This window comes from Camellia sinensis, chromosome 8 (genome assembly GCF_055761805.1).
Source record: "Camellia sinensis isolate YWXY chromosome 8, ASM5576180v1, whole genome shotgun sequence".
NCBI lineage: Eukaryota > Viridiplantae > Streptophyta > Magnoliopsida > Ericales > Theaceae > Camellia > Camellia sinensis.
The window spans coordinates 150,953,602-150,971,816 of record NC_138968.1 but is presented as its reverse complement, the minus strand read 5'-3'; the positions used below and the strand labels follow the sequence as shown (position 1 = coordinate 150,971,816).

At 36.0% G+C, this 18,215-nt stretch overlaps 2 long non-coding RNA genes and 1 pseudogene across 2 annotated transcripts; 2 read left to right on the top strand and 1 right to left on the bottom strand.

The window, feature by feature from the left end:
• Positions 1-1,254: 1,254 nt before the first annotated feature.
• Positions 1,255-17,790, bottom strand: LOC114284195 (xanthohumol 4-O-methyltransferase-like; annotated as a pseudogene).
• LOC145797212 (uncharacterized) lies at positions 10,738-11,969 on the top strand. The gene is made up of 4 exons (XR_014338457.1): positions 10,738-11,008; positions 11,390-11,469; positions 11,658-11,717; positions 11,891-11,969. It is a non-coding gene; the product is annotated as an uncharacterized LOC145797212 (long non-coding RNA).
• Positions 14,620-16,913, top strand: LOC145797213 (uncharacterized). Its single transcript, XR_014338458.1, has 3 exons — positions 14,620-14,697; positions 15,241-15,319; positions 16,751-16,913. It is a non-coding gene; the product is annotated as an uncharacterized LOC145797213 (long non-coding RNA).
• Positions 17,791-18,215: the final 425 nt, after the last annotated feature.

Sequence of the window (18,215 nt, the reverse complement as noted above, 5' to 3'; positions counted from 1 at the left end):
AAGGGCTATATTTGTATGGATTCGAGTAACCATTTTGTGTAACCGGGCTTAAACCTTAGACTTTGTAGCCCCTTGAGGGCGTTATTTATTTTGACTTGATGCTTTACATGCTACATATTCATGTACCGAAGTCATTGAATGTATATCCGCATGTGAATTATTTTTGTAAACACTTTATAATTAAAAACTCCAATGTTGGAGAATTACTTCTATTATCACAAAGAGCGTTGGTTGATGTACTTTAATGGTGTTATATTTTTGGGGCGTTACATTTATAATTTTACCCTTAAAAATTTGATATATGACACTTATGTTCGTATTTTCTATAAAAAATACCAATGCTGTGTTTGGTTAGGAGATTTGAGAAGGGATTTAGAATGAAAAAGGAAAAATTTATGTGAAATTTGAATAAAATATACTTACATTCACTTGGTTCCACACAACTTTTTATTTTCTTTTTCTAAATCTCTTCCCAAATCCCTCAACCAAACACAGCGTAAGAGTTATAATCAATTAGACTAAATTATTTCAAAGTCACAAATTCAAAGTCAAAATTAAGCCAATTAAAATTACAGGATTTAAAATGCCGCAAAGACAAAAATTACAAAACTACCGTCGTAATTTGTCTAATTTATAATATATATATATATATATATCTTGCATATCTATTCATACGTATAACACATTTTACATATTTATATGTGATGGAAGCCCATGTGCCACCGCCAATGTCAACTAAAGATCCATTGCAATCAAAATTCATGTTTGTCAGAGTCTTAGATGGTGATCTTTATGTTTTTGCTCTTGAATTGGGTAAAAAAGATCCAGTCTAGGATACATTTCCTAATTATTATTTAAAGAAGTATAAGAGTAATCTAAATGCACATAATTTTAGATTTAAGGGACCCTTTTTAGTTACCTCGAATGAACTATTTGGCATAGTATATATATATATATATATTCTTACGTGTAAACCTTACAAATGGAAGTACTTGTTCCCTCAACCATTATCAGATCAATGATGGATGCTTGCTAAAACATTTTAGAAGAGATAATATGATTTCATTTGGGTTGGAACACTTATTATCTAGGGAGAATAATACTAAGAATACTAACAAAGATGCCAGTAAATATAACATGTCGGTCCATTGCTTGTGTGAGGTCCACTTAATATTTCGTCTAATTTTTATGTTTGTTGGTACATTTGTTATTGTTCCTAACTCATTATTGTATTTGAAGCACATTAGTTGCCAGTTACTGTGGATATGCCTCAATAATTGACTATAAAGCTGGAATTTTGATGATGTAGCACACGAATCCTCCTTCATTTATTAGTATCTTTTTCCATTCAAGCTTAGCCCTCTCCTTCCCACTTCCAACCAACGTGAGCATCACTAGGTCCATTGCCATGCCTGTGTTGTCAAATAGGTCATCGCCACCCGACTACAAAATCGTATCAACTATAACAATCTTTATAATTTTCCCAGGTATTTCTTTTCTGTAGTTTCTCAATATCTTGACACGATCTTCATCACTCCAGTTGTGTAGGACCCGCTGTATTCAAACAATTTTCTCATGCCAACTCATTTGTCATACATGTATAACAATAGTTCGTGAAACAAACCTGATAGCTACACTTAGAATTGCAAACAAATATAGTTAAGTAGGATTGTATATAAGCTTGGTTTGTTTATTAATCAAACTCAAATTCAGCTAGAATATACGATTGAACATGCTCAAACTTGACTTATTAAATATTAAACTCAAACACAGCTAAAACTTCCAATGAAAAGAAAAAAATTGCATTATTATATACATTATAACCCCTCTTCTATAGACTTCAAAGGATGAATGTCGGAGGCTGCTACTTAGAGCGCTAGCTCCATACGATACTTTTTCCATTTATGTCTGTTTTGTTGGGGATGAAATGACGAGTGAAAATCTATATTTAATTGTTGCAGATTTTCATTAAATGAAAGGCTTGATTACAAATATGGAAAATACTCAACAACTTGCCGGTGCTTCAATTTTTTGCTTTTTGTAGAAAACATTCAAGTGTGTCAAGCTCATTGTTAATCGAATGAGCTAAAATTTAAATTTGAATTCATAATTCACGGCAATATATAAAGGTTTTAAGAATTAAATATTTGTCAAAAGTATAAAAATTTGTTGTAAAAAATATTAGGAATCAATTCTTGTCATCGTTAAGGATGTCATTAAAAGGTCATTCCAAATAGTTAAAAAAGAAAAACTTTTAGCAACAAAAATTTAAAAATGTTGTTATTAAATACACTTCAGGACCAAACAACTTGGTGCCAAAATAATTTACATTTTGAGATAAATTTTGATCCCAAAAGGATAGCGATTGATTATTAAATGTCTAATTTTATCGCTAAAAAAACAATAATGTCATTTTAGCAACTATAATATTTCATTATTAAAAAAGTGCTTTTATTCATATATTTTTATCTCTACAACATCAATTTATTATAGTGATTGGGTGAGTATCGAACTGTATGTTACCTTCTTCATCTGTAGTTGGCATGTTACTAAACATGTAAGCCCCAATGTGGTTAACTCTAGGGCATGGTGGTGCAGTGGTGGCAAATCAAAGTTGGTTCATTTCAAATGCGGGTATGCTTTCACAATCTCAGCAGTACTAACATCAACCAGAGATTCATTGCAATCAAAATTCAAGTTTGTCACAGTCTTAGATTGTGATCTTTATGTTTATGCTCTTGAATTGGTTCCAAAAGATCCAGTTTAGGACACATTTTCTAATTATTATTTAAAGAAACATAAGATTAATACTAAATACACATAATTTTACATTTAAGATCGACCCTTTTTAGTTACCTTGAATGAACTATTTGGCATGGTGTATATATATATATATGTATATTCTTACATGTAAACGATACAAATGGAAGTACTTGTTCCCTTAACCATTATTAGATCAATGATGGAAGCTTGCTAAAACATATTGGAAGAGATAATAGGATTTAGTTTGGGTTGGAACACTTATTTTCTATGGACAATAATACTAAGAATACTAACAAAGATGCCAGTAAATATAGCATGTTGGTTCCACTGCTTGTGTGAGGTCTACTTAATATTTGCCTAATTTGTACGTTTGTTGGCACATTTGTTATTGTTCCTAACTTATTATTGTATTCGAAGGACATCAGTTGCCAGTTATTGTGGATATGCCTCAATAATTGACTGCAAAGTTGAAATTTTGATGATGTTGCAGCGCACGAATCCTCATTCATTTTGTATCTTTTTCTATTCAAGCTCAGCCTCTCCTTCCCACCTCCAAACAACGTGAGCATCACTAGGTCCAATGCCATGCCTATGTTGTCAAATAGGCCATCGCCACACAGCTGCAAAATTGTATCAACTATAACAATCTTTCCAGTTTTTTCTGTTATTGCTTTTCTGCAGTTTCTCAATAGCTTGACACAATCTTCATCACTCCAGTTGTGTAGGATCCACTACATTCAAACAATTTTCTCATGCTAACTCATTTTTCACACATATAAAAATAGTTCCTTAAATAAACCTTATAATTACGCTTAGGATTGTAAATGAATCTAGTCGAGTGGGATTATATATAGGCTCGATGGGCAGCTGGATGGGCACGTTATTACATCTGGCTTTATGAAGAGCTTGAGTGTAACAGATAAGAGCTGGCCTGAAGTCCAGTTAGAAGTGTGTTTTTCTCAGGCCCATTTGGGAGAGCTTGTGTATGGTGGGCCGATAGTGCCTTACTCCAGTCAGGGCAATGGGTTGGGTTTAGTGGGGCAGAACTTTAGTGAGACAAAGGATCTGGCCCATGAAAGCAGCTGTGGGCCGATAGAGAGGGGCTCTACACAGCAATCGTTGAAAGCTGCTTCTTCAGTCCGTAAGAAAGCTCGGCAAAGGCAGAAAAATTTGAAGCAGCCAAGTTTTTCAAGAAGAAGAGGGCAAAGTGAGTCATTAGCAAGGAGACACTCCCAAAAGGAGGCTTTGTTCAGATCGGCTTCAGCAGCTCTGTCCAGATCTCTAGCTAACAGAAGGAATAGCAGGTCTTCAAATGATGCTCTGATTTTAAATGAAGTTCAGGCAACCGTGTGTATGGGTAAACTACTTGGGGTGGGGTTTGGGCAAGATGAAGCAAGTATTATTAATCGTATTGTACAGCTTGAACAGGAGGACAAAGAAAAAGTGGGGACTCGAATTGGTGCATCTGGGTAAACCAGTATGTAGGTGCTCTCAAGTATGGTTAGCTGTTTCAATGAAGATTCTTTCGTGGAATATTCGAGGGTTGGGTCGGCCAGAAAAGAGGGGCAAAATCAAGAAAGTTGTAAAGGAAAGAAAGATTGGGATGCTTTTCTTACAGGAATCAAAGAGATCGTTGTTATCAGAATGGGATATTAGATCCATCTGGGGAAGTGCTCGGTTTGAATATATGGAGGTTGGATCTCAAGGTAGTGCGGGTGGCATAATCTGTGTCTGGGATCCTGAATTTTTTCAACTGCAGGAATGCTGTGGTAACCGGAATTTCCTTCTTCTAAAAGGTACTATCTATAATTCATTTAATTGTGTTTTGATTAATGTGTATGCTTCTACTGATGTTAGTAAGAGGGGGAGGTTATAGGAAGTTATTAAACAGCTTAGAAGTATTTTTCCTAGCCCTTGGTGTCTGTGGGGGGGATTTCAATGAAATTAGACTGATTAGTGAACGTATAGGTGTGTCAAGGAGGGATAGGGGAATGAGGGAGTTCAATGCTTTTATTGATACTTGTGAGCTCACAGATATTCCAATGGTTGGAAGAAAATTTACATGGTGCAACGCTCAGGAGGGTATGATATGGAATAGAATTGACAGGTTTCTGCTGGACCCTGAATGGATTAAAAGCTTTAATATTAAATTGTGGGGGTTGCCAAAAATTGTATCTGATCATTGTCCAATTTTGTTAATGGAGGACGATAGGGATTGGGGTCCTAAACCATTCAGATTTTTGAATGCCTGGATCATACATCCTACATTCTCTAAAGTGGTTAGGGAGGCATGGGAAGAGTCACACATCATAGGCTGGGGTGGTTTTGTAATGCTTAAAAAACTTCAACAAGTTAAACAAGTCTTGAAGAGATGGAATAGTGAAGTGTTTGGAACCATATCTGTGAAGTTACAGAGTGCTGAAGAGAAACTACATGAATTTGATTTGATAACTGAAACTAGAGAGCTATCTATTGTGGAGAAATTGAGTAGAAGGGAAATCAGAGATGAGATGCGGAAATTAAGTAAGATGCAAGAATGGATTTGGCTTCAAAAATCAAGGTTAAACTGGGCGCTCAAAGGGGATAAAAATACCAAATTTTTCCATGTCATGGCAAGTTGTAGGCATAATAGAAATGCCATTGGCTCTTTGAATTTTGATGGAATTTCATATGATGAGCCAGTCCGAGTTAAACTTGAAGTGTTTAATTTTTTCAAAGCTCATTTCACTGAAGTGTGGAATTCTAGGCCAAAATTAGGGGGTAGTTTTAAATCTATAGGAAGTCCAGGAGTTACGGACTGCATTGAGGCAGAATTTTCTAAGGCAGAAATTTGGGCGGCAGTAAGAAGTTGTGATGGGAATAAAGCTCCGGGGCCAGATGGATTCAATATGCTATTCTTTCAGAAATATTGGAAGGTTGTAAAGAAAGAGGTTCTCCAGTTTATGCAAGACGTTTACCGGTATGGTAAATTGGTGGGTGGGATAAACAGCTCTTTCATTACTTTAGTGCCTAAGAAGGAGAATCCTATTAGTCTTGGGGACTACCGACCAATAAGTTTAATTGGGTCTGTGTATAAGATTCTTTCTAAGGTTTTGGCTAACCGAATAAAGATGGTAATGCCTAGAATAATTAGTGAAGAGCAGTCAGCATTCGTGGGAGGTAGAAGTATTCTGGATGGAATTTTAATTGCAAATGAAATTGTTGACTGGTGGAAGAAAACCAAACGAAGTGGTATTATTCTGAAACTTGATTTCGAAAAGGCCTATGACTCTGTAAATTGGTCCTTTTTGCTATCCATGATGAAGAATTTTGGTTTTGGAGCAAAGTGGCTGCCTTGGGTGCAGGAGTGTATATCCAACATTCGAGTCTCCGTTCTTGTGAATGGTTCCCCCACATCGGAGTTTAGCCCATCTCGAGGTCTTAGGCAAGGGGATCCCCTTTCCCCTTTTCTTTTCAATATGGTAGCTGAGGGCCTTAACATCTTGTTGACAAGGGCTAGGGAGTTAAATTTATTCAAGGGTGCTATTCTTGGGGCTAACGAAATTTCTATGTCCCATCTTCAATTCGCCGATGATTCTGTTATTTTTTGTGAGGCAAAATGGGGGGAAGTGGTGAATATTAAGTGGATTCTGCGTTGTTTTGAACTAATCTCCGGGCTTCAGATCAACTACCACAAGAGTGTAATTTCTGGCATCGGGGTACAAGATGACCTGTTGGATGAATTTGCTGGTAGGCTGAATTGTAAGTGTCAAAAGCTGCCTTTTAAGTACCTTGGGATGCCTCTTGGGGCTAATCCCGGGAGGTTGAAGACTTGGAAACCTATTGTGGATAGAGTTAAAGTTAAGTTGGCAAGTTGGAAAAGAAGGTTCTTATCCCTCGCAGGAAGACTAACTCTTATCAAAGCAGTATTGTCTAGCCTCCCAGTATATTATCTCTCTCTGTTCAAGATGCCTGAAGGAGTTGCTAAAGAGCTAGACAAGATTCAAGCCGCTTTTTTGTGGGGTGGATCGGTGATTAAGAGCAAGATACATATGGTTAAACGGTCCGAAGTCACTAGAAGTGTTATTAAAGGAGGGTTAGGCATCAAGAGTCTTAGGGATGTTAATGCTTGCTTGCTACTTAAATGGTGGTGGAGGTTTGGAGGTGATGAGAATTTGTTATGGAAGAAAGTTTTATGTGGGAAATATAACATCCAAGGCAGCAAGTGGTACCCAAATACGGAAGCCTCCCAGATGCACTCCCGGTTATGGAAGGATATACTCTCTGTGGCAGCTTCAAGCCCTGGCCTGCGTAGCTTCTTTGTCAGCAATACTTTCATATCGGTTGGTAATGGGGATAGAACTCTCTTTTGGGAGGATAAGTGGGCTGGTGCTAGGTGTTTAAAAGATGATTTTCCTCGACTATATCGTATCTCCCCTGATAAGCTGAAAACAGTTAAGCAAGTGATTGATTTAAGAAGGAGCTTATACGATTGGGAGGAATGCTTTACTAGAGTGCTCCGAGATTGGGAAAAGGAAGAGGTGATTCGTTTGTTTAATTTGCTAAGTAACAATCGTGAATTGAGAGCTGATCAGGTTGATGGTTTTTGTTGGGAGGCTGAAAACTCGGGCTGCTTTAGCGTCTCATCTGCATATAGGTGGTGTGATAATAGTCTAGAATCTAATGACTATGGTACTATCTCCAAGCTGATATGGCAGAATGTCTCGACACCTAGAGCAAAAGCTTTTGTGTGGCTAGCTTGGAGACAAAGGTTAAAAACGTCATCTTTCCTTTAGCGGATTGGTGTCATTCCAGTTACTGCTAATATCCAATGTGCGTTTTTTAAAGCTGAAGTAGAGTCTGTCAATCATGTTTTGTTGTGGTGTCCTTTTGTTTGGAGGGTGTGGGCTGATATACTTCTCTGGTGGGGATCTCAGTGGGTTATGCCGGCAACAGTGGATGGAGTTTTACAGTTTTGGGCCAAGTTTTCAGGTAATAGTTTTGAGAGAAAAGTCTGGAATGTGTTGCCTATAGCTTCCTTGTGGTCTATTTGGAAACACAGGAATGAGGTGCTGTTCTCTGATAGACAACCAAATATGCATGCTCTATGTGATCTAATTAAATCCAAGACTTCTATGTGGGTTAGAGCTGCTGACCCGAAGCTGCCTTTCTCTGTTAATGATTTCTTGTTTAACTTACAACAAATTAAGTTTTGTAAAACAAGGATAGGTTGAAGCTGTGTGCAGCTGCTGGAATGCTATTAGCCTTACCTCTTATTTCCTGCTAGTTTTCTGGTATTGCTGCCTGTGTGTTTTCTGAGTACTTCTGCTACTGATCTACTGATTTTTCGTGTATTTCTGTGTATTTCTTCTTGTTCCCTGTTTGGTTGTGTTCTCTGGTCTTGGGTGGTGGTGTGAGGTACTCTATGTTATACTGATTTTGGTTAGTATGCTGTGGCTCCTCTAGTTGGTCTCTCACCAACTGTATATTGTTAGTGGGTGTTGGGTTATCTTTTTGATGCCACCTTCTGTTTGGTTTCAGCTAGCTATGCAGGATGTTTCTTATGTAATGGTGTTTTCATATATATATAAATTTCTTTTGTTTGCCGATCAAAAAAAAAAATATATATATATATATATATAAACTTGGCTCGTTTATTAATCAAACTCGAATTCAGCTAGAATATACGATTGAACATGCTCAAACTTGAGTTTTTAAATATTAAACTCAGACACAACTCAAACCTCCAACGAAATTTAAAAAAAAAAAAATCGCATTATTAAGCACATTATAACCCCTCTTATGTAGGGTTAAAACGATGAATGTCGGAGGCAGCTATTTAGAGTGCTAGCTCCATATGATACTTTTTCTATTTAGTCTGTTTTGTTGGGGATGAAATGAAGCATGAAATCTATATTTAACCGTTGCAGATTTTCATTAAATAAAAAAGCTTAATTACAGATATGGGAAACACTCAAAAATTTGTTGGTGTTTCAATTTTTTGCTTTTTGCAAAAAACATTCAAGTGTGTCAAGTTCATTGTTAATCAAATGAGTTGAAATTTAAATTCGAATTCATAATTCACAACAATATATAAAGGTTTTAAGAATTAAATATTTGTCCTCAAAAGTAGAAAAATTTGTTGTAAAAAACATTTAGAAATCAATTCTTGTCATCGTTAAGCTCGTTATTAAAAGGTCATTCTAAACAGTTAAAAAAGAAAAACTTTTAGCAACAAAAATTTAAAAGTCGCTATTAAATACACTTTCAGGGCAAAACAACTTGGTGCCAAAATAATTTGCATTTTGAGATAAATTTTGATCCCAAAAGGATAGTAATTGATTATTAAAAAAATGTCTAATTTTATTGCTAAAAAAATAATAATATTATTTTAGCAACTATAATATTTCATCATTAAAAAAGTGCTTTTGTTCCTAAATTTTTATCAATACAACCACAATTTATTATAGTGATTGGGTGAGTATCGGACTGTATGTTACCTTCATGAAGATTGCATCTGTAGCTGGAGCGTTACTAAACATGTCACCCGCAACGTGGTTAACTCCAGGGCATGGTGGAGCAGTGGCAACAACGTGTTGGTTCCTTTGATATGCGGGTATGCTTTCACAATCTCGGCAATGGAAGCCCCAGTGCCACCACCAACATCAACTAGAGATCCAATGCAATCAAACCCATTTTTATATTCGGATATCAAAGCCTTGATCGTGATCCTAGCAGTACATTCCATGCGATCATTGAAGACCTTTGTTGAGCTCAGGATCGACCGATGCAAAGTCCCACAACTCACGCCCATGGGCCATGTGGAATGCATTACCACCCTCTTGTATAGATCTGGAGAGGAATTTAAATGGTGCAGTCACTACAAGAAATGTGAGTTTAGACGACGTTTATTCAACGGCGTTTTATTAAACGTCGTGTTTTATCATATTTAACGACGTTTTCTAAACGTCGCTTTTGTTTAATATCAAAACGGCACCGTTTTAGAAACCAAAGGCGTTTGAAAACGTCTTCGAAAGTCCTATCTCTCTCTCTCTCTTAAATGAGTGAGCGGGTGAATATCAAATATAATACATTCTAGCCCTAATCTCTCACTCACTCACTCTGTCTCTCGTTAGCTCTCTCTCTCTCTAACCGTCTCAACGGATCAAGTCATCTCTCGCTATAGCCCTAATCGAAGTTCTCTCTCTCAATTTCGATTTTGATTTCGATTTCTGTTTCGAAGCTCCACCGCCACCACTATCTACACCAGCTCGATTTCTCTGATTTTGATTTCATCTGAATGTCTAATTTCGATTTCGATTTCGATTTCGATTTCGATTTCGAAGCTCCACCGCCACCGCCACCGCCACTGCCATCGCCATCGCCATCTGCACCAGCGAGGTATCGATTTCTCTCTCTCTCTCGCTCTCTCTCTCTCTCTCTCTCAAGCTCTTCCTTCCCGTCTCTCCGTCTCTCTCGATTTGGTTATTGAAATTGAAATTGTAAGCAAGAAACTACAAGTTGATTTGTGTCTAAACACATCCTTTTCTTCTTTTCTTCACTCTCTACTTCGTTGAACTAGACTTAAGTCTTTGCTTCAAGTCCGGATGTGTGTGTGTGAGAGAGAGAAAGAGAGGAGGAGGAGGAGGAGATCTCCAATCTCTTCACTTTCCCTACCTTCATCTTGTGTGTATGTATATTTGGATTTATTTGTGTATATTACATGTTTGTTTATATGCCAAGCTCAAGTCGATTGAAACTCACATTGGAATGAAAATTTTAGCCGTGCCCTAATTTCTTTTTGTCGAAGCCATGATGAAGATCCCATCTTTTTTTTTTATTATGACTTTTTATATACATATAGTATATGTGACTGTGCTCCTGTGTTGAAGAAAAAAATAAAATGGTCTTCCTTGAACTTATAGTTTTTTGTCCTCTTGATGCTAAAAAATAATTAGATGTGTATTTGATTGTTTTCATGATTCATTGAAACAGTGATATATTTCTTGCTAGGTTTTGAGAAAGCTTGTGGATGATGCTTCCAAATTTTTGAATGATAAAGTTACTAAAGCAGTAATTACGGTGCCAGCATATTTCAATGATTCCCAGAGAACAGCAACAAAAGATGCTGGCCGTATTGCTGGTTTAGAAGTTCTGTGTATCATCAATAAACCTACTGCTACTTCATTAGCTTATGGATTTGAGAAGAAGAATAATGAAACCATTCTAGTATTTGACCTTGGAGGTGGTACATTTGATGTCTCAGGTATAAAGACTATGGCTTGTTTAAAATTCATATAGATGGATGGTTAGGTTTTTTTTATTTGTTATAATTTTTATAATTTCCCTGAAGTTAATGATAGTGTGCTTAGCAGAGAAATTGCACAGATTGGTAATCTATTCTTGAAATTCAGTCAGCACTTTTGTTCATGTCGTGTAACTGCGCTGTTAGTCCTGATTTGAAACCAAAAAAGAGAAAAAAAAGAGAAAAAAAAAAGAAAGAAAGAAATTTGAACTCTTTTGTTGGCTCTATCAATGGAAGTATCCGATCGCAAAATGTTCTCAATTTCTCTTTTTGATATTAGTTGATTTGTGCACGAGTTCTGTGGTACTTGATGTTTTTGTTGGCTTATCTTTTGTTGTGCAGTTCTTGAGGTTGGAGATGGGGTGTTTGAGGTTCTTTCTACCTCTGGTGATACGCATTTAGGAGGAGATGACTTTGACAAGGTCTAAACGAGGATTATAGTTAATTTATAGCATTTGTTCCTACTTTATATTGTTTGATTAGTTCTGGTTTAACAATTATTGATCAGTCGTTTGTAATAAGCCTGATGCACTCAAAAGTGTTGCCTTATGAGAATAGTTTCTAACTCTGTGTTTTCTTTTGTTAATGCTGCTTATTCTTATTGGCTCAGGTGCCATTCCTAGCCACTGCTGGGTCAAGAACCCGTGGCGATCTATAATCATGGGTACCGGTAATACTTCTATAATTTTTCCTCTCTGTTAATCTATTCATATTTTTTTTTAGTAGTTAACAATATTCTTGATAATTTTTATTTTTTTATTTTTAACAGAAATGTTATGTATCCAGAGAAGTGATTTGGTGTTTGTGATTTGGTGTTTGTTTTCCATTTAAATCTATGGACAGATTCATCTTGACAAAAGGGTTCCCACTGATGCTGGTCTTGGCGGTGGAAGCAGCAATGCTGCAACTGCTCTATGGGCAGCGAATCAGTTCAGTGGTTGTCTTGCTACAGAAAAGGAACTCCAAGAATGGTCAAGTGAGATTGGCTCAGATGTTCTGTTCTTTTTCTCTCAGGGAGCAGCCTATTGTACCGGTAGAGGTGAGGTATGTCTTCAAGTAAACTGATGCAGCTCAAGATTGTCAGGTCTTGGCTTTTCAGTTTCCATGTTCATTGTTCACTATCCAATTAAAGTAAGAACCAGTATATCCACCTAGATGTCTTTAAGATCTTTCTTAAGTACTTCTTTCTTTTCCTGTCCTTCAAAACCCAGTATTTCGGAGTTGAATTGCTTTGATTTGATTTATAGCATTGCTGTTGACAATATTGTGAAGTTACAACCAAGATGATGTATTCAGGTCGAGTAAAGCTAGTGTGAGCGGGTTATAATGGGTGGTTAGCAAAACAAGTATGGAGAAATATTGGGAGACTGTCTGCACCATATCTACCTCAGTGATGAGAACTAAAGAGAGATTTTCTGTGGGAAGGGCAGTGGTAAGAGAGATTTGGTGAACCAAAAAAGCCTTTGATCACTTATGTTAGCAGGGTGTTTGGATAGTAGGAGGCTTGATATGCTTATCCAGGCCACTTTTATGTCATGTGCTTCCACATGCATAGATACATATGTTTGAGTTTTATATACATGCAACTTTTAGTTGCAAGAACATTCATATAATTAACCCTTTAAGGTTGACTTCACTGTTTATCGTAGCTATTTTCCTCTGATATTCTTGGAAGTGTATTTGTCATATAGCTATTTTCCTCTGATATTCTTGGAAGTGTATTTGTCATATAGTTACATCTATGAAAATATTCATGCTTCTGTTTTCATGAAATCGGATGTAGTTAGTTAATTATTGGAATTCAAATCAGGTTAGAAGGGAAACTCACCAATATAGAATCAGAGAATAAGGTCCTTCGTCAAAATCAATTAAATATAAGTATGCTTGTTTTTGGCTTCCACTTTTGATTAGTCACATAATTTAATAGACCCACTTTGTGTTATTCTTTTCGACCTAGTTAGTGTGTGTGTGTTTTTTTCTAATTGAATCCTTTACACATATTGAAACATCTTGTTTGTGTGATTGTCATTTAAGTTGGTGAAAATAAAATATCTAACATGCAAGTAATGAATAAACCTCAATGCGATGGATGATTATGTCTACATGATTCTTTATTTCATATTGAGTGGCTTTGTTCATACAACTCTCTTCTTTAATTTCATAACTGCTATGCAACTCTCAACTTACTTTTGCAGGTATATCCACTTTGTTAAATGAAATTTCAAACCAATCCTCACCAAGGAGGCTGAAAAGGTCATTTCGAGCTATTATCAATTACAAAGAAGATCTGCGACGCAAAATGCAGGTTTTAGTGAGACAACAATCTTTTTTATGATTCCTAAACATTATCATTTTGGTTGCTGAAGTCGTGCCTTGTACTGCAGCAAGGACAACTGTGCGTATGCTGGGAAGTTTAATACGACTAGCTCAAGGTACATTTTCTTCCATTTTTAGTATCCATCCAGGATTCACTTCCTGCTTTCACTCCCCGAATGATTATATGACTTGCTGTTGCAGCACATGCAAGATTAATGTTCAGAAATGAGGTCACAAGATCAGATGCCATCACTGCCATTTTATGCATCGAATCATCAATGACTGCGTCAGCAATAGTGGACAGCGTTGGGAATGCCCTGCACTCAAATTTCACTGAACCCTGACCAAGAATGTATCCTTGCCACAATTTTGCACGTACAAACACATATATCAACACACATGCATTTGAAAAAGAGATGGCATGTAAACATACATTACATGCATAGATGAGAAATTATGTAATGGATTGAGAGTGATCAATAATTATATTCATAATGTTAATGGATTTACCTGGCTAAGTATTTGCTCTAATTAAATGCACCAGATGCTGGGCATTTAAACCATAGTGTGGGACTTTTGGGTGGTCTGCTGCTTGTTAAAGACATAATTTGTAATTAGTATATATTCATATATAGTTATTTTGAGTATTTTACTAATACCTGAAGGAATTTTAGGTCACTATTGTGGTTGTTGCAGTGCCTGAAGGGCTTCCCTTAGCCGCTACCTTAACGTAAGTTTGACCTTCTTCCAGTCATTTTGTTGTCATTCTAATTTTATTAACTCATTTCAATTGATCAAAAATATTGTCAAGTATCTGGAGTTGGTTGAGCAAAATTGGTGTTAGGTAGAGCTTATCTTTTCTTGCCACTCTCTTTTTGAAGTTTATTGGAGGACATGTCGTTGATTCCTAGTTTTTCCATGTTTTCTTCTAAGTTACTTTAGTCCTTGTAGCATCTTCAAGTTTGACAGCATCATTGCTTACTGGGGCCATCATTAGTTTTGCTGCATATTTCCTGCTCATTCCAGTCTCTTTTTTACTATCTAGTTCAAAGATTATGCTTCTTTAATTTCTTAAAGTGCATTCCCCTACCTGTATTACAGCCTTGCCTACTCAATGAGGAAAATGATGTCAGACAAGGCCTTGGTATGTGCAATTTATCTTTTCTTTGAGTCACTTCATATGATATTGATATTCATACATACACACATAAAAGTACATGTTTAAATGTTTCACAAATATTGAACTTCAGGTCAGAAGGCTTTCTGCCTGTGAAACCATGGGCTCTGCTACTACCATTTGCAGTGACAAAACTGGGACCTTAACGTTAAATCAGGTGGGTTAAATGCTGTTACTTTGGAAACATCTAGTGCTCAATATTCCAATTCCATTGACCCATTCATAGTTTGATTTTCTGGTCATTGAGTTCTTTAATTTTTTAATGCACTTGAAGAAAGATCTTTGCCTCTTTAATCTTCTACTTCATCAGTGTATTACTTTGATTCTTTAACATGACAAAAGTAGGAAAGGTCCTAGGAGGATTATAATCAAATCAGATATTCCTATGCCTCACTGGTTTAAGTGGAAGCCAAAGTTAGTGGCAAAGATCACGTGCTCAACCATTTGAGCATTCCAGCAGCTTATTTCACTCACCCAGAAATTAGTATGGTTGGACTCACAGAGCTGATATCAAATTTTCCAATTCCCATACCAAACCCACAAATAGAATAAAATAAATAAAAAGATTCTCTTAACCTTTTTGTTCTCTATAATGCCAGCCCTGTAATCCGGGGAAACTAACAGATTCTCTTCTCCATATGTTATTGATTACATTTTTGAACACAAGAAGTATGACATGTTTTCTTTTTCATCTTAACAGGTGGTTTTTCAATATAGTTGGAGATTCAAGATGCCCCATATCTGACACTTGGTGGCAAACAGAGACAGGTGGCTTTATGGTAGGTTTTTCCCTCCCTTCTTCTCGGTATATCTGCTGGCTCTTGAAACAATTTCTTTTCTACATATTACTATGTTCTAGAGTCGATAAAATATATATGGGAAACTACTGAACTCAATCACTTGCTGCAAGGAAATTATAATCTGGGAATTGACTCAATGATCAGATCATAGATTTTAAGTTAAAAACCCTTGCTCAGTCCCAATTTGACCGGAATAGATCTACTAATTCTTTGGTTCCAAGTAGTAGGACGTATCTTGAACTAAAAATACACCCTAAAAGCTAAAAAAAAAAGGTTTTTATTTCTCATCTGGGGTAACAACTATTGTAATTGCAACACAATTCCCCCTGTTACTTCCAGATTACTCTTTTACCTGGATATGTAAATATGGTTTTCTTTTTCACATTTATTATTCATGGCTTGACTTTTCATGTTGTAAATTGCTAGTTTAGATGAATTCAAGTTTCTTTTTTTCTTGGAATAGTAGCCATCAAGCTAAGGTATTTGATTCAAAAGCAGGGGCAGAACTTCTTGACATAATTCTCAAGAAGGTATTAGTTCATATTATGTTTTAGGGCCTTGTTAATATGTGTCTTCAGTGCACATTTGTTTGTATGATTTTGATTGTACAAACATAGTATGTATCCTCAGCAGTTGATTCATCTCAGTTGTGAACTACCACACTTTATGAGTTCAAGGAGAGCATACAGCCCGTAAAAATAGTTACTTATAATTAGAATTCTTATTTTGTTGTGAAATGTTCATTCTAATTAAAAAAATATTTTTTCTTTTTCTTTTCCTTTTACGTTATTGTGTATAATTTTTGCTTGTAGCCTCTTGCTTGGATTCGAGTTCATGAATACTCTCTATTGTGTGAAATTGATCATACGTTGAAGAAATTGTTGGCAATTTTTGTAATTTTTTTAGAAAGAATGGTGTTTGCCGAATTGGAGAGCATCAGATGGTGCCATCAATTATTTTTTTTATTGTCAATTAAAGGTCTAAATTTGCTCATCATAGACCTGTTCAACATTGGCCCAGATTTTTGGTTGGATTCAAATTTGAATTTGTATGTGATGGCAAATCTCAATTTGATAAGGTTATACACATTTTAAAAGAAAAAAATATGTTAAAGACCCCTCAGAAGTCTTGTCTAATTTGATGAGTGGGAGTTAGATCTAATGGCCTCTAAATTTGTTTATGCTATGAGAGCATTATTTATTTAATTTTACATGATTCTCATATGTGTCTATATTGTCTTTGGGTTTGCCATTTTCTTTATATGTATTTATTTAGTGCTTCTTGGTATGTGATAAAATCTTCTTGTTAGTGCTTCTTCAAGTTTTAAGTACTGTTTATAAGTATTGGGTACAAATTCTTCAATTTTTGTTTATTTTGGTAAATCTGATTGCAGTTTATGTTATGATGCAGGCATGTAGACCAGTGAAGATTACAACTTTAATGCTAAGACATGATTTTTTGATATATGTTAGTTTGTGGTTAATGTTAAGGCATGGTTTTTAGATATATGTTAGTTTGTGGTTAATGTTAAAACATGATTTCTGGATTTTGGATATGTTAATTTTGTGAGTAATGGTGATTGGATATTAATTGAATGAGAAAGTGCATTAATGCTTCATTACAACTATTTGAATGGGAGCTATTATTTTATATTAGTGCTATTACAGGTATTTTTTTAGTTCAATCAAATAAAATTAGCACAATTTCAAAAAAAAAAAAAAAAAGAGATATGACGGCGTTTCTACAAATGCCTCTTAAACCATCCTTACTAACGGTTTTATGTTTAAAAAAAGATATGAAGGCGTTTTTCTAAAACGTCGCTAAATATGGTCAATGACGTCAGCATGCGTTTGGTAGGACATTTGGAGGCGTTTTTAAAAACGCCGCCTATACTAATATCACGACGTTTTTAAAACGCCATAAAGCTATAGCGACGGCCGCGTCCTCGGCGTTTGATGCTTAGCGTCACAAAAGGAATTGGCGGCGTTTTTGCCACTTATAGCGGCGTTTTTTAAACGCCACTAAAAGTCTATTTTCCAGCAGTGAGTTAGCAATGGATGGTATTACAATAAGCAAAAAGGGGCCAGGCTTAGTTGTTGCGGGTCGCGTAAAAGCCATTAAGAGCAGTGGTTGAGGCTGTAGAGAGTCTCTTCTTCTGAATCCGAATCTGATTGGGGATTTGTGGCGTCGAAGAGTGTTTTGTGGACCAAGAATCTCATGAGGCGGGAGAGGTGAGCGATGTCTAGAGATGGTGAGGAGGCAACGTCATTGGCGATTTGGGATAAGGTGATGGGGCAGCCGCGTGCTTGGATGATGTCTGCTATACCAAGATCCAAAGCACACTTCAAAGCAATTGAGTCCACAAAATGATATATGCATTGCCATATTTCTGCTTGGCCTCGTAACATGGCTTCTGCTTCGTTCGCCATTCTCTCTCTGTCTCTCTGTGTGTGTGTAGAGTTCACCCATATCTGTTTCTTGGTTGCTGCTGTTGCCGAATGCATGGCTTCCTTTTAAAGCCATCAACATGGTCCTTTTTTTAGAAAAGTTAGGGATCATGAAAATTTTTTCATGAAAATAATCATGAAATATTTATGATTGTTGGATTACTTTGATTAGCGTGTGGTGCTTTATTCTAAGTGTAATCCAATGGTCACAAAGTTTTCATAATTATTTTCATGAAAGATTTTTCATGATACCTAGCATTACTGTCTTTTTTTTTTTTTTCTTTTGTTTTTGTTTTGTTTTGTTTTTTTTTTTTTTGGTTCAAAAAAATTAGGGTATGGTAATTGTTAACGTGTTTGAGTTGGAGATTGACTTTAAGAAATGAACATTGCTATATAAGTCTAAAAATTAGACTCAATTTATAAGATTA